At 39.9% G+C, this 22,694-nt stretch overlaps 1 protein-coding gene across 6 annotated transcripts in view; it reads left to right on the top strand.

Annotated features, from left to right (window-relative positions):
* The window catches only part of LOC309707803 (protein ELFN1-like), a 134,303-nt gene that overhangs the window by 74,382 nt on the left and 37,227 nt on the right, over positions 1-22,694 (top strand). For 3 of the 6 annotated variants that reach the window (XM_082535350.1, XM_082535347.1, XM_082535348.1), the window contains exon 2: positions 9,304-9,367. The gene's annotated coding sequence lies outside the window, so the exon portion shown is untranslated. Of the gene's footprint in view, positions 1-9,303; positions 9,368-10,696; positions 11,013-19,109; positions 19,143-22,694 lie in introns of those variants that run through there. The other 3 variants (XM_082535346.1, XM_082535349.1, XM_082535351.1) reach the window with 3 other exon arrangements.

The raw sequence follows: 22,694 nt of genomic DNA, 5'->3' as shown, positions 1-22,694 counted from the left end.
CCTTACATAAGCACCTTACTTTATATGGGTATATGGGAACCTGATTGGCTCGCAGAAGGCGGGAAAGGAAGTGATTGGGCCAGAGTGATAACAACTTACAATGAAATGAAGACTCTGTAATTTTATGGTAGTTTCTAGGATAGGCTACATGACCATCAGCAAGTAGCTTGGTGAGAAACTGCTTGTGTGATTATTATGAAATGGAAGAAATATAAACTAATCATCAGTCACCCTTGGCCTGGAGTTCCATGCAAGATCTCACCTCATGGGTTGAGGCTGAATGTGAGAAAGGTGGCGGATCAGCCCAAAACTACACGGGAGGAGCTTGTTAACATTCACCAGTAATACCACCTTGATATCACACAAGGTGCCCCTGCTTAAGAAAGACCGTGTACAGGCCCATCTTAAATCTGCCACTGAACACGTCTAAACGATTAAAGGGAAAATTCTGGAGAAATCTTAAATCAAGCTCTTTGTCATCAACTCGACCCGTCGTGTCTGGAGCAATGAACACCACGCCCACAGTCAAGCCTGGAGGTGGAAACATGGTGCTTTCGGGCTGTTTTTCTGCTAAGGGTACAGGATTACTTCACTGTATTGAGATGCCAATGGATGGGTAAATGTATCGTAAAATCCTGGATGAGAACCTCCTTCCTCCACGAGTGTCTCCACCAAGGACAAAGTCATGTTTTAATCAAATACTTATTTCAATCAGTGACATGCAAATCAATTTATAACGTGTATGTAAAGTCAGATTACTAATGTTTATCAGGGCAGTCCTTATGTGAAAGGGGAAGTGTTACACTTTGTAAACCATATTGAAGTTAATCAAGCAAATCAAATAGACAGACATAATGGACAGAGAGCCGCGTCTGAGGAGAGACAGGAGGAAAGTGACAATAAGAAATTGGACAGATGTTGCATAGTGTTGAGTGATGTTGCCAGCAGATGGTGATGAGAAACACGAGAGCGAGAGAGAGAAAGAGTGAGCCATGGCCATAAAGAAAAAGATGTGAACTAGGATTGAAATGAGAAAGAGTGCAGGGCGGCGATAGAAGAAAAATAAACTAGAAAAAGTGATGAAGAAGAAAAAGAAACCCCCTGCATGCAAAGTAACCCACATGTATTCACACTGACTGGTAGATTCATACTTCAGATCATGGAGCAGTTCAAAAGCATAATCAGAATGAATAATAATAATAATAATGAGTGAGTGACATGCCTCCGGTGTTCCAGTGTGTGCTTCACTTTGAAGCGAACAGTCTCACACATAATGTACAGACAGCCTAACCCGACTGTCTTCCTCTCCTGATGTGCATCTATGCACTGAATTCTAATTGCCCCCTTTACCAGCCAATTAAATGGCAGTATCAGTCACCATGACAGCTCATTAGCAAATCAGCATTCAGCTTTCAGGCAATGTCTTCTCAGTGTGCGTGTGTCAATGTGTTTGTGTGTCAGTTTGCCCAGCATGAAATAGCTGATCGCTGACCTGACCACGTGTGTGTCTGGGAGTGCTGCTATTAGCAGGAAATTGAAAAAGTTTTTCTCTCTTTTTTTTCCTTTCCTCTGGGACTGTGCATGCAGATAGACAAGAGGACTGTGAGCTCTGAATCACTGTGTTTTATATCTGCAGTCGCTCCTGAATCCATTTTCATTTGTTTGGAGGAAAGATTAGCCGCACGCCTGGCAAGACATCGTCAGGCAGTGCAGGGAAGCGGGTTTGACACCTTGCCAGAGAGGAAAACGACCCAGCATGCATGCTGGGAGTAATGACTAAGAACAATGGTATTGTGCCTCATAACCAAGGGAGTTCAATTATGATCTCTACTGCTTCAACTATGACTGTACTTTATGTTGGAGTCAAGTTGGATGTTTCTGCTACTGATTGTAAAATTGCATTAAAAGAAACAAAAAAAAGAACAAAAAAGAAAAACATCGGCAACCAAACAAACACTCCTTGACACGTTAAGTAACACTGTGACACTGCAGTCAGAATCAGCTGGAGCACCTGGAACAGAAACAGAAACAAATATTGGTTTTCAGCTGAATAACTGTGCTGGAGTTTCAGAAACTTCTTTTTGTTTATCTTATGGCCTTAGTGTCTTCATTTTTCATTATCATTTGCCACTAAAACCAGCCAAACAAAAGGTACATAATGGGAGAAAAGGAGGGCATAATTTCTTACTTTGACTGTATTATGTAGCAGGAAGCACTGGTTTGGTAGTGATAAGAATGTATCACATCAAATCAACTGAAGTCAAGTCAGTCTTATTTTTACAGCCCATAATTACACGTAAATGTTCAAACACACTCAAAACAGAAGGAAAAAACAGTTTAAAACAGCCTTTTTATTGCTAGCATTAACCATGAACTCCCATACCACACTGAAAGAAACTGCTCAGAGACCTCCAGTATTCCCTCACTGCTTGCTGTGTGGTTTCTTGAGGCTGTCACTAGGTGGAAAAGGTTAGAGAGAAGGTCCTGCATTAAAAACCTTCTTGTCATTTCTGTGGTCACTAGACGATTGGCCCAGAGTCTGCATGGAAGACACTAACACTGGCCAACTACTCATGGAGCAGTAGTTGGGGTAGAAACCACAAATGGGGAGTGTTCACGTTCAAAGTAAAAGTACAAAACAAAACACAGATTTCATTTCGCTTGCAGGTCTCTGTGTGCCTAGGGCCTAAGGCGGTTAAACTTGGGAGTTTGACCAGCAACCTCACATTTCTGATAGTTATAGTTAGTGGTAGTTATAATACAGTATAATACAGGATTCACTAATGCACTGCAGGTTTCCTGGTCACTCACCTCTTCACTCTCTATGAGCCTGGTTCTTTCAGAGGTGTCTTCCTGTTAAAAGGGAGGTTTTCCTTCCCACTGTCGCCAAGACTTGCTCAGAGGGGGTTGTTTGATTGTCTCTGTATTATTGTAGCGTCTCTACCTTACAACTAAAGTCTCTTGAGGTGACAGCTATTGTGATTTGGTGCTAAATAAATAAAATTGAATTGAACTGAATTGAATTGAAAACTGGTCTGGTTGAGATCAAATTTGGTTGTTTGGGTCATGAACCTAAACGACATTGACACCCCTGGTTCTGCTCTTGAGCTTTAAAAAAATAATACTATCACAACAGAGACAAGCCAAAGGTGTGACTCACAGTTGTAGGAAATCCACAGAGCAGAACAGGAAGTACTAAAAAGCCCTGCTGTTAACCTGATTTAAACTGCTAATTGCTTCTAGCATTTTTCTACAGAACCTGGTATTGGGTTTGTCTTCACTGGAGTTGTGTGCTCAAAGGTAGTCATACAGTAGGTAACTTCTCAACTTAAGTATTCATGTACGTGCTTCTTTAAGCTTTTTTATTATTAAAAAGACAACAAGTCTTTTACACGGACAATGAAAACAGAACACTCAAATGCCCATCTGAGGCCCAGAAATGCTGCATCTGCCAGTCACAGCTAGGAAATTAATGAAACTTTCAACACTTCAAATCTTGGTTGCCTAAAATACCTCCACCCACTTCACCACAGTACACCACGTCTAACAAAATGCTGCCTGCTCTGGATTTGTAAGCCACAATTATAAGCACAAGTTAATTTACATTGTGTGCCCGCGTCCCTGCCTGCTCAGCTGTGAGGCCACCCACTCAGGGGCTGTGAGGCTAATCCCAATCTCAAAAGACGTGTTTTTCTTTCAAAATAAAATGCATTCACATTTGATTTGAAAGTCACAATGACAGTCATTTTTATTCTGGAAATACAAATCCAGCCACCCATAGTGTTGAAATATATATCTATATCTATATTTATATATTAACACATTGATGCAGTTCATGCATACTCAAGTGTCTGCGGAGTGGGACAGAGAGGGTGATTAAGACCAGGTACAAACTCCCAGTGTACATAAAAATTTTACCAGCTAGCTGTTTCCCCTTTAAGTATTCCACTTGTTCCTCTCTCGGTTTGGCCTAGTTGCGTGTTCGATTGTTCTCATCACACTCTACACCTCCTTTAGACTGTTTTTGTTGCAGATTGTTCTCTTCGGTACTGGTAGGTGTTGTTCCATACTCCATTCTCCTTTTCGGCTCGCTCTGGACAGACTTAACTTCCTCTCTTCCCCAAAGCCCCGAGAGCTCTCTTCTTCCTATTTATAAGGGATTTGATGGCTTTTGTCGTCCAGCGTGTGTCCTTTGGAAAACACATTTATTGGTATCTTAAGTGTCCACGCAGACACCGAGGTAATCTCTAATGCCGTGGGAGAGTCCTTTGATGTCCCACAGAGCAGGTTTGGCTGTGTGCATTCATTAGCGGTCCTGCAGCCCATCAAACACTCCTGAGCCCACACACTTACAGTCTTGATAGGAGCGGGCTTCTGCTTGACAGCAAAGAAAGATCAGGATCAGTCTGTCTGCTGCTCTGTGTCAGGCAGGTGCTGTGCAGCTTCCTACGACTTATGCAAACTTCATCCAGCTCTTTATTCAAGCACGTGTTGTTGACAAATGTTAACACAATGCATACACCACACGGTACATTCCACATACAGGGCATATGTTTATAGTAGTCAAGTGAAATGACATTCAGAGGGCTGAGACAGAGTGCCCTGAGCTTGCCTGCGGCCAAACTTCCCTTTTTTCTATATATATATATATATATATATATATATATATATATATATATATATATATATATATATATATATATATATATATATATATATATATTTATTTCTCTCAGCAAATCAGATATCCCACACTACAGACCTCCCACTGATGGAGACCAGCTGAGTCTGACTCACTCACAGTGCTCCTGGGCTCGCTGGTCACTGCGTTTTTAGCCTTTACAGACACTAGTTTGTCAGGATAACAATAAACACGCAGCACCTCTCTCTGCTGTCCTCTCCATTTACAGTCAAGGTGACTACAGAGAAGCAAGCGCACTGCTGATGCATAAGGAATATTTGAAGAGCACTCACTGTGCGTCTGTGTGAGGCAGTTCAGTAGTAGTTTCTATGTTTAGCTAATTTGCCACAGGTAATGCATCACAACCTCAATTTTAGCTGTTCTTTGCTTTACTTTAACACCCCCCACCCCTATCATCTCCCCATGCTTTTCTCCTTTATTGTTCTTGTAAACCTACCACACCTGCTCTGTTTCATCCTCCATTGCATGTGGATTGATTTTAATGTGTGTTGTCTCCATTCGGTTTGTAATGTCAAATGCCAGAAATGACACGAGAGACTTTGTGGTTGATCATAGAATACGTGTTTTCGCCATTGCCCTCCGCGATTACGGAAAGCGTGTGGTGTTTGAAAAAACGGATCCCTGCAGTAAAGATCAGAACTGCGGAGCTCAATGATGTTGTCTGAATGTCTTACTGTTTATCCTGGCCGGCAGGCTCCAAGGACTCACACAAGTACAAAATGGCTACACTTGTTAGCAGTATCATTCGGCTGTAAGTAACATTCTATAGCCGTTCAACAGTTTGCTATTTTGCCTTTTTCCACTCAGGCAACTTCTCATTTCCCAGAATCCTCCTGTTCCTCCTTCAGTCTCTCCCTCTTGGTTCTGTCCATCTCCGCATCCTCAGGCTCAAGCAGCTCTCTTGCTAATAAAAAGACATAAGCTGCAGTGCTTGAATGAGTGTCTTTGTGTATGTTTGTGTAGATGTGGTTTTTTATTTTCGTCGTCATTTCTTTCAATTGTGGAAGCAGATTTAATCATTTTCAGTTCAAAGTACCAACTCGAGCTTTAGGCCAAATGACTTGACTTTAGACTTGACATGGCCGAGTTGACTTCTTAAGCCTGTAAAAAAAAAAGCTGGAAGATCTCCAAAGACATCAGGTTTATATTTTTATTCTTTTTATTCTTATATTTAGTTTCACTCTCAACAGCCTGATCTAACCTCAGACCAGTGTTGGGAAGGAAAATGTGATGGGATTTTATTTTCCGGTACCAAGCATACACACTTCGTAAGGGGCAGCTTGTTCGCTATCTCCAGTTAGATAAAGGACTGCTCTTGCTGTTCAGTGGCCAGATGTGGCCAGATGTGCTAGACTGGAAAGTCTGTGATGGGTGAAGGGAGTACAATGTAAAAAAACAAAACAAAAAAAATGGATACATTATTACATTCAGCGTGTGGTTAAAAAATATGGGAAAAAATCTTTAAATTAATAAGGAAAATTCCTTGATTGTAAAACCATATATTATTTTACTTTTCAGTGTAGCATGTGATGATTATGCACTCTGTGTTTTGAAATGTATGTGCGTGGCTGGTTTGCTGTCAGTAGTTTGCTGGTATCAAAATGTTTAAAGATTTCTGGAGAACTGTGTGGAGCTTCTGAGGCTAAAACACCTGCTGTTGAAAAGGTCATTAAATGTTTCTAAACTGGAGGGATGGCAGCAAGTCTGATGTTTGATTTCTACTTATTAAATACAAAAGATGTAACATGTAGGTGTGAATGATTGGATGTCTGCTGCTGAGCTGCCCGGAAGCAATGTAATAACTTTTTTCATTGGGAATACATATTCAGTAAAAGTAACTGGTCTGACACTGACAGACAGACAAAACAAACAATAAAGAAAAAGAGAAAAAGATCAGCATCTTTGTTCTGGTTTACAGGCCTACAAAAGGTCACTTGAGTGCTTAAAATAGAGGAAACTACAATGAAGGGATTATGTAGTATACTGACTATTCAACAAGATGCATAAAGCCAACACTCCAAAGCTATGCTCAAGCTTGAGAGAAGCTGCATGACTAGATTTGGACTTTTCTTTAATGACATCAAATCATCATGACGCAAAAGGACTTGAACATTTGAGATCTTTGTCCTTTTGAAAAAACAGAGATAATCTTGTAATTTTTACTCATGATTAATACAACATGAATCTAATTATGCAATGACTTGATATGTGCTACCAGTTTTTATGTGCAGATATTTATGTGAATATAGAGTAGATCTATGAAAAGGTGAAATTCAGTCTGGGTCTAAGACTGATTTGGGAATGACGGTGCTGTATCGAAGGCAAAAACTAATTTATGTGAGATCTTTATTGCCAAAAAGCATCTTGACAGAAGAATAGACCTCTGCATGCGTAACACATAACATTCTGTCAATTTGCATTAAATTATCCTGCAAAATGTAGATAATCAAATTATTGAGCTCACAATATCATGTAATGAAATTTAAATCTAATTTGTAATTCTGCAATGACACTTACCATTAGTAAAGGTGCTGTAGGGGAACTGTATGACACTGACTGCCAGGAGTATTAGTCTTGATAGACTTAGGCAAGATTCACATGGATGCATTTCAGAATTTTGCGCCCTCGCTTCTCATTTACGCTGAATCGGGTGATGTCACACAGTGCCAAACTGAATTATGGATCCATTGTTTCGCTTTAGTCTTCCTGCTTGGAGTCAAAGTCGAGAGAAATTCAACTTCCCAAGGGCCAGTGCGAGCGTCAGCCAATCAAATCACATTTATTCAAATGATCCAGTGCAGCTGTTAGCCAATGAAATCATTTTATGCAAATATCCTGAGAGGGCGATGTGTTGCCTGTGGAGTCGGTAGCATGACTTAAAATATGTGCTTAAATCAGTGGTTCCCAAACTTTTTCTGCTAGACCCCCTTTGTTTTACAAGAAAAATGTTCGCCCCCCCCAAACCATCTACCCCGCCACCGCACACCTCAAACATTTAGTAAACAATTAAGCAAATACAAGTAAACTGCAAGAAATTACAGGTAGTAAGAAAATACACTACTAACTTTTTTACGCTACGTCCACACCTACACGGGTATTTTTGAAAACGCAGCTGTTTCTATGTGTTTGGGCCTTTCGTCCACACGTAAACGGCGTTTCGAATCACTGAAAACGGAGAGTTTTTAAAAATCCTTTTTTGCGTTTACGTGTGGACGAGGAATACAGAGTTCGTCACGCAACGTCAAAGGTATGTGCCTTTTTTCACGTCACGCTGTGCGCCACGTTATTGTTTACATGAGATGAATTGCAGAATGGCAGATAGAGACAAAATACTGTTAATCTGACTATCCTCAGGTTTTACACGCTTACATACACACGCAGTTACGGTCCCTCCATTTACAAAGGCAGAGGCGTCACAGTGTGATTATTTTACGTGTAGTTGTTCTTTTCCTGTGTAATAAAATTCAACATTGCTATCAATACATTTTTCAAAAAATGCCTCTCTGTGCAAAATGGGTTTAAAAACATAAACAGCTGTGGGATACTGTTTGTCCGGGATTTGAACCAGGGGAACAAATTGTGGCAGGATCAGCCTGATATTATTTGTATCCCCACTTTTTTTTTCTTTTCATACCGTGACACCCCCCCCTGCAATGGCTCTGCGCCCCACACTTTGGGAACCTCTGGCTTAAATCGATAATACTGCCTCTGTCTGAGTCTCGACACTGTTGCATTTTAAAAAATCTTATCCTCAAACAGCAACCTTAGCTTAAATAAGCTGCATGTTTGTGAAGCATTTGTGGGTCAGCCTCGTCACAGTCACAGGTCTGTTGTGATGTTGTCCTCTGTAATAGGCTGCAATGAGCTGGTCATGTTTTAGTGGGGTTTGACAAAATAATAGGGGTACTTTACAGTAACATAGCCGGCAGGCTTTTGCTTTTTGTTTTGTTTTTTTTCTCTTCATCCACCAACTGAATAATGGGAGCTTCTTCTCTACACACACTCACATACACATGGGTCTTGACACAAGTAAACAGTCATGTGCCAGAGAGGCCAGAGGAGGATGTTAGCGCTCTTCTGCGAGACAGAGCCACATATTAGCCTCAATATATATAGGCTCTTTCTCTCTGTCTCCCTCCCTCTGTCCATCATTGACTTGCCAACTGTCAGATGTTGCTGTCATCCTCAGCCGTCCCTTCATTTGTCTCTCTAATGGGAATCCCCCTCTGTTTTCTCACACAGCTCTTATTTCAACAATTCCTCACTTTTTTCCCATGACTGTGTCCCATTTCACTGTCAATCTCTCTTCCCTCTCTGACATACATAGATTTTTTAATGTCCTATAAATGTGTTATATAAATCTAATTCATATTATTATTTTTGGATGACTCTCGCGCCGTAACTGCAGGAAAATGGCACATTCAGACTTATAGTAAGCAGCTCCTGTGTTTTTCCTGATGCATCCTAACTGCTCAGCTTTCTTGTTTTTGAAGTAGAGGCATTAAATGGGCTTAATGACTTGTTTCATTCTACCCTAAACTAACCTCTCTCTATTTTCTTCTTCCTGTTCCCTTTCCCACTTTTGGTCCCTTTTTTGTTAGTGATGTGAAAAGTGCTCTGAGACTGAAGGCTCAGCTGGTTTGGAAAAGACCTCCATCTGCAAAGGTAAAAAGTTTCCCCCCTTCCTCTTTGTGTCTGTCGGTTTTTCATTCTGTTCTCTGTCTCTGCTTTTAAACCTTCACTGCTGGATGAGAAGACATCTGCAGAATACAAAGCAGCGCTTTAACAGTTTAGACCAAAAGTGGCATGCGGCAAACATTTCAGACAAATGCACAAAATGCACACACACACATACATACACAGGCGTGCAACGCGGTGCAAAGGTAATTCATCACATGATTTACCCTTTATTTCCTTTGAGAAAATGTTCATGACACAAACACAGGAGGAGATTTTGTGTGTGCGCACGTGTGTGAGGAGAGATGAAAAATCCTATTATCTCTTCCCTTTATGAGAAATTGTGAGCTGTCAAAGTTTAAGGGTTATGGCCACCCAAGGACACGGGACTGGTAACAGAAAAATCTAGACGTGTTTATTGTACAGTCAAATTGGAGCTGTGCTTAGAGTGAAAATACCACAATATTTCAAACTTACCCTACTGAGCATTACAGCATGACCCGACGGTGTTTTATGTTTTTTATGTTTTGAATCGGAAGCTTTAACATGATTTGTCTAAAGTCAAGCAGGGTTGTAACCAGTAATTAGCAAGGTCTAAATTTTTTCTCTTACTGTGTCACCCTGATAAAGATAAGAGGCAGAGGATTCATGGATAATAGTGATAATGGTTGACGATCATATTATAATGCTGAAATTCTTCTTTGTTTAAAGTTAACAAAGTAACAATGTTTATGCAGAGGCAATAACCAGGGATCAGAGTCGCACACATTACGTAAAGTCAAACCTCAAATAATGTGATGATTTCCTGAAAACGTGTAGTAGCTTCTGTGTAATAACCAAAAATCACAGCTGCAAAATGCCACATTTCCTCAAAATTTCACAGTTTCTATAATTTTAAGCATAGGACAAGAAAATAATGCTACATCCAAATGTGAGAATTGTGAACAGTGTTGGTCAAGTTACTTGAAAAAAGTAATCAGTAACTAATTACTGATTACTCCCCCAAAAAAGTAATCCCGTTACTTTACTGATTACTTATTTTCAAAAGTAATTAATTACTTAGTTACTTAGTTACTTTTTAAAAACACGATTTACAACCTGAATAGGTGATAAAGCGATAGAGCTTTCAGCCCAATTCTACTTTTTCTACATAATCCATCATACAAAATGTAATCAAATGGAAAAGTCTCTTTTTTTAACTTGTTTTATCAGTTTTAATCTTTTAACTTTATGCATCAAGCAAAAATTTAATTATATGCAACATTCTCTGACTTGAATAAATTAGTTTAACATTTAAACCTATTTTCTACACATTCCAACACATAAAATAAAATATTTTTTGTGTTTACACTCACTCTTTCAAATAGATGCAAGTAAAACACAGCAGAAAATAAATAAAGTCAAAGACTCAGCGGTCCTGTTGCTCTATTTTCACCTGTAAAGCAGGACTGAGGGTAGGCGGAGGTTTACCTTGGTGCAGGTGTGCTGTGGTCAGTTGCGCATTACGTCGTTGCGCACTCGGTGCTTGCTTGGAAGTTTAGGGTTTTTTTTCGCTGTAAAAAGAAGTTTTCTTCCCACGCACGATGGACGCTAATGTTTTTGTCACTTTTTATGGAATCAAACTCAAAGTAAGGTCAGTACTTCCACGCTTTAAACGCTGCACGCTCATACTCTCTCCCGCACTCGATATGTGATCCATTGTTGATCTGCACACAGCTGTTGTCACTAACGGCGCACTCGCTTACGTCACTGTCGTGAGACATTCTCGCAAAAAATCACGGTTTTAGTAACGCAGTAACGCAGCGTTCCTACGGGAAGTAACGGTAATCTAATTACCGTTTTTGCAATAGTAATCCCTTACTTTACTCGTTACTTGAAAAAAGTAATCAGATTACAGTAACGCGTTACTGCCCATCTCTGATCGTGAACCGAGCATGGTAGCTCTGGTTATTTTATATTACACTACTAGGAAGTAAACAATTTACATATGTAGGCTGAATGATAGCGACAAAAGATTTATTAATAATAACATTCAGCTTTCAGCACTAATTTAATCATTTTTTAAGGATTTGATTGAGGTGTTATTGGTAAATCTGTTTAATCTGGTATCTCTTTAATAAGTGTGCAGTCTGTTTCTACACAGTACACGAACCCGTGCCAGCAGTGTTGCTAGTTTATACACTTTCACTTAAAAAAAAGAGAAAGAGTAAGAATAATAGACTACACTTCTGACGAGAATTAGAGTTGGTAGTAGGTCGTAGAGTTGGAAGACGATCAAAACCAGAAATTTTGAAAACCAGAAATAAATGTGTGTTGTAGTTTGCATGTTTTGCAAGAGGGACCTTGTATATAGAAATATAGAAGTATAAAACAAAACAAAAGAATTAGAAAGTATTTCTTTGCTTGAAATTACAATAGCACAACAGAAAAGATGCATGTTCTCACATATCATTGCAGTTCCCATAATATTTTAATCTTCCTTTCACTGACAAACACAGTGAAACATTGTTGTTTTAGCCTCCGTGCATCTGGTGCATATGCCCGATATAGTCTGATTATAATTATGACTTGTCAGAGGTTACTTATGTTTGCATGATTACAGTGTGTTAATCTGAGGCGTGCATTCAGTGAGCATCAGCACAAACTGAATTCCAGTCCTCTTTTGAGATTTTACTTTCCTTCCAAATTCACATCAGGTTGCTACAGTATAGCTCGATAAAATAAACAATTATTTTGTGTCATAGATTAGGATTGTTAAAATTCAGCTTCCCAGTACAAACACACTGTGATCTGTTGATCCCTGAGCTTCTCAGGCTTGTTGTGAGGATAGGCCAAAGCAAAACTGACCACCAGAATTTATTTTTATTCTGTATGTTTTAGCAGCCTGGGGATTGTAACATTAAAAACACCTGGTGGATTTTATTTAGATTATATATACTCCTTATATGTGAAATACTGCTCAATGAGCCAGTTTAAATTTTACACTGTCTGGAGAACACATTCAAACAGTGCTTTGTCTGAAGGTATTCACGCTGTGAAGCTAAATTTAACTTTTAAGTAAATAATTGAAACATGAAGAAGATGGATGGGTGGATGGATGGATGGTTGGTTGGATGGATGGTTGGATGGATGGTGGGATGGATGGTTGGATGGATGGATGGATGGATGGATGGATGGTGGGATGGATGGATGGATGGTTGGATGGATGGTGGGATGGATGGTTGGATGGATGGTGGGATGGATGGTTGGATGGATGGATGGATGTTAAAGAGTCCTACTGAAGTGTTCAAATGTAAGAATTTGGGCGTAAGTCAAGTGTGACACTGCACCAATGGCAGTGTACCTCTGAGATACTGATAGCTATGATAAAACAGCAGCATTTGATTGATTTGTGATGAGAACTGATTCACTGATTGGCTATAAAACACTGAAAGTCATTAACACATACATAACAGAGGCAGTGTCATCAAAACATAAATCTTGTCTCTTATCCTCGGCATGCTACACGAAATGTCTAACTAACTAATGACAAACAAACACTTTTAATGACATTGTTAATCATCACTTCAGTGTTTATTAACAGCCATCAACGATATACTTACGTGAAATTAATGCTAGACTGATCATTCATTTAAAATGTTGATTATATAATGATCACAATGATAAACTCATGACAAAGCTTGTGTATGTAAAGGGTCTCGAGGACTAGCCACCAGTAGTGCAAATTTTCTGTGTATTTTGAATTCACACCTATATTCATGAGGCAGTTCACAGGTTTGATACCTGCTCTGTAATTATTGCCCTATTATTGCCACTTCCTGTGAAAGTGCTCTTTGTCGATTCTTAACGGGTGACAGTGTGTCAGCCTTCAGTGTTTGTTTGCGATGCTCCCTGTGGCCTGTAGCTTTTTGAAAACACACTGTTGCCTATTTGCACACAGCAGTATTCATCCAGTGGCATACATTTCATTCTTTAAACAGTCCTTGTCTGTCAGAGCTGAGCGCAAACTAAAAGATTCCTAAAACAAAATTAACAGCAGGAGGCTTTACACATCTTATTATGATTGTATCCACCCAGTGTGCCAGGATCGATGATCAAAAGGAGATAATGGTTGACAGAACACTATCATTATCATCAGTTTCAGTGCTTATATTGTCACTGTGACCTTCTTTCATCAGACTAATCATTATCATCATTATTTTTATCCTGCACAAATGTACACACCATTGTGCCTCCGTCCGTCCCTCCATTATTCCAGCCTCTCTGCCAAACACCGTCTCTGATCCTCCAGACACAAATGTGGCTACCCTCGTCTGTCAGCATTTACACACCAAATGGTGTTTGACCAAGATTCAAGGCTTCTCTATTCCCATCCCTAATGCATGTGAATGACCTGCTTGCCTACGTTTGTCTGCGTATGTGTGTGTGAGGGATGTGTATGTGCGTAATGAGGTGATTTTTATTCGTCGTCCCTGTCCTCTTGGCCTGTCAAGACCGCAGATTCAATTTGAGTGGTGAGATAGAAAGCGAGAGATTATGCTTGTCTCTCCCTGTGTGTGTGTGTGTGTGTGTGTGTGTGCGTGTGTGACAGAGTGATAGATTCCTGCCAAAGTATTCTCATCTTTGAGCCCAAAATCAGAGATGGATGTAGAGATGAATGCTATTTTTGCAAGGCTGTGTGTTTGCCTCTATTTGTGCATGAGTGTGCATGTGTGTGTGTGAGTGAGAGAGAGAGTGTGTGTCTGTGTGTGTTTGTCTGTATAGGAAAGTAGATGGAGAGCTCAAATTTAACAACTTGGCACCAGCCTGTGTGTGTGATAGAGAGAAGAAAAGATAAAGAGCGAGGAAAAGGGGACAGGGGAGAGGAAGAGGGCTGTTTGGGTGTGAACAGGGGAGTGTGTTTGCTGCGACGAGAGATTTTTTAGGAGAAAGTGGAATTTTAAATTACAGGAGAGCAGATTATCTGACTGGGGAGACAAGTGCTGCTTCATCTGTCTTGTGAGCCAAGCAGGCACAACAATGAGTACATGAATTTACATACAAAGACATGCTGCTTTCTGCTGAGAAATTAGACTGTTTCCCATGTGTTAGTGTGTGCGTACACCACCATGCATCCACGCATATCCACACATTTTGTTATCATGTGGATTTGTGTGCATTGTTGAATTTGGACAACATGTTAAGTTGGGTCTCAAAGGTGTGCCAGGGTGGGAGCTACAGGCTCAAAAGACAACCTGATTCTGCTTTCGGAGACCTTTATATATTATGTAGCATTCGATTTTTAATGCTGACATTTCAGTTTAAAAGAAGCATTTTATTACTGAGTTGTTGTCTGAGATAGAGCTATGTTATGTATGTTTGCGAGTTTAATTCGATTCCGTTTTATTTTAATATAGCCCCAAATTATACCAACAGCTTTATACAGTTTTATATTGTAAACTAAAAACCTTACAATAATTGAGAGAAAACTCCAACAATAAAACAAACCTGTATGAGCAAGCACTTGGTGACAGTGGGAAAGGAGAACTCCCTTTTAATGGGAAGAAAGGCTCAGAGAAGGACGGGACAGAAGACACAATGATAATGATGATAATTAAAAAATGATCTGTGGATGGGCTGAGGGAAAGCAGGAGAACAATCCAGAAAGACCAGGCTCAGGAATGGGCAGCAACCTGCATCAATCAGCTCTGGGGTGAAGGATTGTCCACCTCCTAGGATTCATGAAGCATGTGAAGGTGTTATTCACTGTATAAAGAAAAAGAAGGAAATATACAAGACACTTTGCTACATAAATATTCTATTTTTTCACTCTTTTTTTGTGAAAAAGGGAAAAGTAATCAGCAATTAACTTCTACATACAGACATCTGAAACATTACCATATGCTTCAGAAAGATGTATTAGAGCTTTGTAAATCCACAACCATCAGATACACACTGATTTAATATTTGTTTTCATCTTTGTTTCTGTTTTAGACTTAAAACGGATTCGAATCTTATCTTTTTCCTCACTGATGTACACACAAGACTCCAAAATTATAAAGTAAAGATGTGGGGTTTTTTAGACTGAAAGGCTAAAATATTCCACTAACAATTCTGACGTTTCACTTAACAACAGGTTAACGTAGCGATATCTGAGGAACTAAGAGGATAAGCAGCAGCCACTCCATGCTAATCAAATCCACTTCATTAATTAATCATCGGCAACTGTGACCACAGCTGCAAAAACAGACGTTTCGGTATCCTGCTGGTCTGGAGCATACTAATGCCACAATCTTCCCAGGACTGATCCCAAGGTTGGACTGTGCAATGCTCAAAGAAATCTCCACAGGCCGCACTTAGCATGTTAAAGTTCCAGGCAGCACAATAAGAAACAAACTGAACAAGTAAGGTTGATTTGGAAGGGTTGCTAGGAGAAAGCCTCTCCTTTCTCCCTAAAAACAACATCAAAGGTTAGGTTTGCAAATATACATCTGAACAAACCACAACACTTCCAGAACAATGTCCTCTGAGCAGATGAGGCTAAAGGCAGATAACAATCAGCAATCGTGCACAGCGCCATGCTTGGAGAAAACCAAACACCTCCTACAGCTGCTGGAAGGGTGATGATTTGGCCTTGTATTCCAGTCACAGGGCCCCCTGCAGTCATTGAGGTGAGCACATTGTCCTGGTCAATGATCAGGAGAGCTGTGCATAAATGACTGCCTGCAAACTTCAGTGAACATAAGGAAAGAACATGATTGCTGCTAAAGGTATAGCAATATATACTTTTTCCTCAGCCAAAGAACTTAAGTAATTACAAAAACGTTTTTATCCAGTCCCGTTTTATGTTTTTCATTTACCATCCTCGCTGTCCCTGTGGTAGAAACGCTCCACAGCGTGATGCTGCCACCATCGTGTTAGACTGCAAGGATGGTGTTAATGAGGTGTCTGACTCAGTGGCTGCTTCCCTCCACAGACATCATTGGGAAAAGCCAAAAATGATGCTGTTTGGTTTCAATGGTAAACATTACAGAGTCTGGCTTGACTCATGCTAGTTAATCACATCATGGCTATGCAGTGCAGCCAGTGGTCAAAACACACAGAGACTTTCATTCCTGCTGAAGGAAATGTATTTACATACTGTCTGTACCGAAAAAAAGGAGAAAAGATGCAGGAAAACACGCATGACATCATAAATTATACCAGCTCGTGAGTGATCAATCACAGGGCTGTTAGGACTCACAGTATGTAATGGTGCGTAATGATACAAAGGCTGCTTCGGGGCTGTTAGTAAACGCTGACACTGCAAGAATGAGGATAGACCAAGTCCTATTTTCTGGCACACGATCATGATTGAGCTTCATGCTCAGAGCAGATTTAGTAGGGGTGTCTCAGCAGTCCTTTATAGTGGTAGCTAAGATCCCTGCTTAGGTTGAGCCATGCAGCGTGGGGAGTTGTGTTTTTGTTCTGTTTGGTTGTTTTTGATATGATTAAAAACAGGAGTTATATCAAATGCATTAAAAATCCAACAAGATTGTAATGAAGCAAAAACTGGTAATGATGAGAAATTGAACAGTTCAGCACTGAGATCATCACACAAGGGCATTTCCTTTGAATTTTAATTAGCAGGAAAATTTATTTTCAATGAAAACAAAAAATCATGAAGAAAACCTTTTAATTAAAAACAAACAAAGGATTTTTCAACAATTATTGTTTTCATTTTACAAATATGACTGGACTGATTTTGAATAGTCTTTTGCTTCTTCTTTATAAAGGCCAGAATAAAGATTATTTTCCTTCAATATAACCTCAAGTTGATTTGATGCAATAAGAAATATCACGCGCAGCTCGCTGTGACATCTGATATCTCTCTGGTTGGGTGTCAGCTCTGGTAGACATCCAAATTAGACAGAGCGGCACGCAGAGGAGATCCATCTTGGTTTATTGATAAAGCACAGCGACAGCAGGAGACGCATTTCTTCACTCAGCCGTCACTGGCACCACACTTTAGTTGTCCATGTATCTACCTGACTGAATGTGGGCTATTTGTAAACATCAATATATATATTTTTTGTCAAATTAACTGCCATTCTGAGGATTAATGACAAAGAAGACCGAACTAAACATGCAAAATAGCGTCTGATTTCTCATTTGAGAAACTTTTTTGTTAAAGTTACATTTATGATGTGAACGGTGTGAAGATGTTTTGGAGTTTCAGGAAACTGAAATAGATGGGAAATTGTTTTGCAAGCATTTGAATGCAAAGTCTAGAGCCTGGATGGGGTTACCTGTGGTTAGCATGTTAGCATAGAGAGGGATGCAAACAACTTCCTGGGCATCTAGGGGTGCCATCAAGATGGAGTTGCATGGGTAAAAGTTTGTGCTGCAGACGTTTTCCTTCATGGTAATGTGACCATCATCCCCTTCTATACTTGGCATGCTTGGATTTATTCATGGTCACCATAACATTTGGTAGCAGTCGGCATCAGATCCAGAGTAATGCCTCTTTGAAAACACATAACTGAACCATCACAGATGGACCCTCAGTTTCCTCGCATCCATCATCCAGCGACAGCACATTATAGAAGATATAGTTCATATCTCTTCAGCTTTTTTTCTCATCATTTCTTTCCTTCTTCACATCCTCTGTGTGTCATCCTCTGCCTTTGATCCTTCAGCGGGCATGTCTGTTGTTGTTATTCTGGTCACCACGCAACAGCAGCACCATAAAAACCAAAGCGGTCATAACATATATAATGAGAAAAAGAAGTAAATAAGCTGGGTGCAAGTTTCCAAGCACTATATCCAGAGATGGAACAGCTCAGAAAAGCCACCAGAAATCATAATGAAAAAAAGAAAGATATAAAATAACAAGAAAACTTTAGCTTTTCGCACAGCAAACAATCCTGATGAGACACAACAATTAAACCTACACAGACATGGGAACCACATGCAAACACGGCACAAAAAAGACAGCAGGCTCCTATAACTTTTTAATTCCTTCATATCGTGGGAGGTTTTGTCTCCTGGTGTTTGTGCTGGTTTCCTCTGCTGGCCCTGGTTTCTGCAGCCCATCAAAAAATGCGACTAACACTGCCCATCTTGGCCCAGGACACTCTTGCACAAGACATCGTAATCCTGTTTGTCTCTGCTCAGTGTTCAGCTCACTTTTTCTTTGAAGGTTTAAGGATTTTTAAATGTGAACAAAGAGTCATTTTCAGAAAATCAATCTGTTTTTTTTTTTTAATTAGAAGAGGTATTGGTTTCATGAATGATTTATGAAACAGCCAAAGACAGACACAAATGGAAAAACACAACTGTTTTCATCAATTGCTGATTGTTTTCAGAGATTTCTTTTTGTTTTCTAAAACAAATCGTCCCCTGATTCAGAGATCTTCATGACATGCAATCTGAGAAATGTCATCAACACCTTTGCAATATAATACTTGTCTTACTTGTTCCTTTTGTTTTTTTCATTGTTTTTGGAGTATCCATTACTGCCCCAGTGTTGCTGTTCCTACAGTGTTATGATTAATGTTGCTTCAGGAAACTTCGGTGGGGTTGACCTATCACACCGCTGCGATGCCATAGATTTGGGACTTGGGGAAAACACCAGACTGGTGAGATAGCAGAGTAGTTGGAAGCTAGTGTGAAGTTTGCTTGCAGGGCTTTATGCCAAATAAGCCTCACTGGCAAAAATGCCAAGTTGGACTACTTGGCAATCAGTGTGTTTCTGTGTCTTACAGGCCTCCTGGCTTTTAAGCAGAAAGGTTCAGGAAGTGAGGTGAGATAAAGAGCAACACAGTCTGTGCAGACTATTTTTTTTGAGTTTTTTACTTTCCTTTGGTTAAGTGTAGGACAAAATCATTTGTTGAACACAGTATTAAAAGTGTTACTGCCAAAGTGTCTTGAAGTCAAAATATCCCAGACAACATGGCAACATGACTGGTCAGTTGCAGACATGTTGCTTTAGCAACACTGATGCTGTTGCAGCACCATCAATACAGAATCGTCATGATTGCGCAACTGTTTTCACACAGTTTTGTTTGAAGGGGACAGGACCCAGATCCTGGTGGCAGGGTTAAAAACAACTAAATGTCAAAGTCCATAAATAAAAAATGAACAAAATAAATAATTTAACACAGTCCAATGAAAAACTCAAATGCAAAACATATCAGAACAAGGTTATCCAAACATTAGGAACACATCAGGAATGCACCATAGAAGGAAAAATAAAGCCAATCTGGAAATCTGAAGGCCACCAGATGACGATAGTCTTGTAGAAGTTTATGGGAAAACGTCTTTCTGTCCTTACCCCTGTAAACACATTTCTGCTGAGATAAAGCTCCACGTAGTCCAGATGAAAAAGAAAAACATGATGTCAAGTGCTGTTAAGAGCATGAAAAATCAACAGCTGCTGGTATAAATCTAGTCATAAAGAAACGTTGGCCAATCAGAAGATTACAAGCAATAAATCAGTGCACAATCCAACATCAACGAAAGATGCAAACACCTTTGATACTGCAGGACAAAATCTCAGTTTCTCTTCATCCAGACACATAAACGGAGCTTCTGAAAATCATTTTACAGAAACTTAAAAAAATACCTAAGGTAAATACTAGGGGTGCAAGGATACACAAAATTCACGGTTCGGTTCGATACTTTGGTGTCACGGTTCGACATTTTTTCGATCCAAAAAAATGTTCATGCCTTTTTAATTTGTCATTTATTAAAATTCTAAATATATATTTTAACTCAAAAGTACGGTTTTTAAATTTAATGTTGATGAAACAACAAAATAATTTAAAAAAAAATAAATCTGATTTCTGATTGAGGAATCACTCATCTTTGGAAAAGAGAGTTTATTACAGAGAAATGGCTCTTTCCAAAATAAAAGCTATACTATACGCTTCTTCTGGGCTATATTCTCAGCAGCATATTAAACATATCAGGTCCCCATAAGGAGAATCATGTGCTAACGGCTGTCTAAATGACTCGGGTAAAGTTTGTAGCATGCGTGCTTGTTGTTTTTGTCTGCTTCCACTTGTCTTTGCACTAGGATGTCGGTGTAAATGTGCCGTCATATTCGTTGTGTTCCCACTAGTGCTGTCAGCATTCATCTCGTTAAAATGACGTTAACGCCATAACGCGGCAAATCTCCGTTAACGAGTTACCGCGGATCGCCCCGTGCGTGGGGCTGGACGGCGTCAACACGTTAACAAGCTAACTGCGCTAACGCACCAGTTCCCACCAATTGAGCATTGCGTGGCACATCCAACATACTGTTTTACTTTAGTCCATGACACGCTTACCTTCAGGGTCATATGTCACATGAAAACCAAAATAGTTCCAAAGGCCAGATCTGAATGAGGGTGGGGGAGGTTCAATTTGCCATGTTGCAACGAGCTTAGCTTCTGTCTGTCTGCGCTCAGTGGATCTGCGCTCAACAGTGCAGCCTAGGCGGAGTAGTCAAACGCAGATCCACTGAGCTCTCAACACAGACAGCATCGTCAGAAGAAAAGTTGATAAAATAAATAAAAAAAATTGTATTGTTCGATACATATGCGTACCGAACCGAAAGCACTGTATCGAACGGTTCAATATCGATACGAGTATCGTTGCACCCCTAGTAAATATGTATAGAAAAAACAGGCAAAAGAAAATACTTGTGAACATGTGGACATATGCGCACACACACACTGATGGAAATCCATACAGCTTTGTAACAAGAAAAAACTAGTGACAATCAAGACAGGAAATGAACAACTTTAACTCATCCAAGGAACGTGGACACAGGAATGAACTAATAAAGTAGAGAACACAGAAAAATGAGAAAGAAAGATGAGACTAGCAGCTGAATTGAGTAAAAGAAACCATGGATTTAAGGATATAAGTAGCAAGAATAAAGACAAAGTACAAGGAAGAAAAATAAAGTCAAAACAGGAATCGTGCCTGAGCCTATAGTCACAAACAAACAACACATAAACACTAAGAAAATACAAAAGAACCCAATAAACCAAAATACAAAAATCTCCAAACACAGGGAAAGACCAGATATGATGACAAGGATGAACAAAATAACACGTAGAAGCATTTTAACTGCAGCGACGTGATGCGGCCGCTGTTTGCATATGCTTGATGCAACAGTGCATGCAGGCTTGAATTAGACAATTGAATTTAGATCCTTTGTGTGAGAGAATAATGATATTTAGTTTCTCTTTTGTTGATCTATTGCTTCAATACCATCTGGATTACTCGCCTAATCTCCTGTTTGCTTTCCTAATTATCCAGTCAGGTCACACACCTGAATTAATTCATTAAAAGTTCCACCTCTAGCATTTTCTCTTGATTCGAACCCCAGCGGAGACTTGCTGAGTTCACTAAAGGTCAGTTATTTAACTGTTTTAATAACTAGCCCTATAATCGATTCCACAGCCTACGTTCTTCTGTGCGTGAGCTCCCAAAATCAGCTGCTTTGAACAAATTCAGCCATCCAATATGTGCTGAGAGAAAGATTATTCTGTGAAGCCAAAGAACAGCAGCTTTTTGTGCAATGCTACAGAAATCTCATCAAATCTGGTCCAGAGGGACAGAGAAAGAGAAGAAACGGTGCAATGGGCACTGCCAATTATCTCGTTGGTAGTGTTGTTTATGTAATAGTAAATGTGCTTATTTCAGAAAGTTAAGCAAAAACAGAAACACATGAGGGTGATGGAAAATGTTTTGAAAAGATCCTGTCACCATCCGTGAGGCTCATTTGTCTCTGTTGCATGGTGGTGACAGGTGTAGAAAGAGAGGCATACATAGTAAAAGACAGGCGGAGGGAAGTTGATGCAGAGCCGGCTGACACTTGAAAGAAGATCAGAATCAGCCACATAACTTCTTCCTGCTTTAATACGGGCCCACACATCTACGCCGCATGTGCACAGACACCTCCGAGATGTGACAGACTATCGTCTAGCGGCGGGACACGCGAGGAACACAAAACCTTAACAAAAGGAATCAAAGAGGATGAGGACGTGTAATTTGTTTTTATAAGAACTACAAGGACAAGGAAGAGGGACAGAGTGTAACAACTGACTTGCGAACGTGTGTGTGCGTGCGTGCGTGTGTTTGGAGGGCTGGCATAACTTGAGACAGAAGTGCTTCTTATCCACTGAGTTCTGCAAACAAGGAAAAACCAGCGAACAAATACCATAAAGTGAGTGATACACAGATAAACAGCAGTGCAGCTGGAAAGATTTTGGCTCGGGATTTACTCTGCGCACTCACACGCGCAGAAAAACACACACCTTAAACAGTTATGGTTTATTTTTGAATTAAAATCTGGTTTAAA

Source organism: Aulonocara stuartgranti (assembly GCF_965226115.1).
Source record: "Aulonocara stuartgranti genome assembly, chromosome: 6".
Classification (NCBI taxonomy): Eukaryota; Metazoa; Chordata; class Actinopteri; order Cichliformes; family Cichlidae; genus Aulonocara; species Aulonocara stuartgranti.
This window is presented reverse-complemented; position numbering and strand designations above follow the sequence as displayed.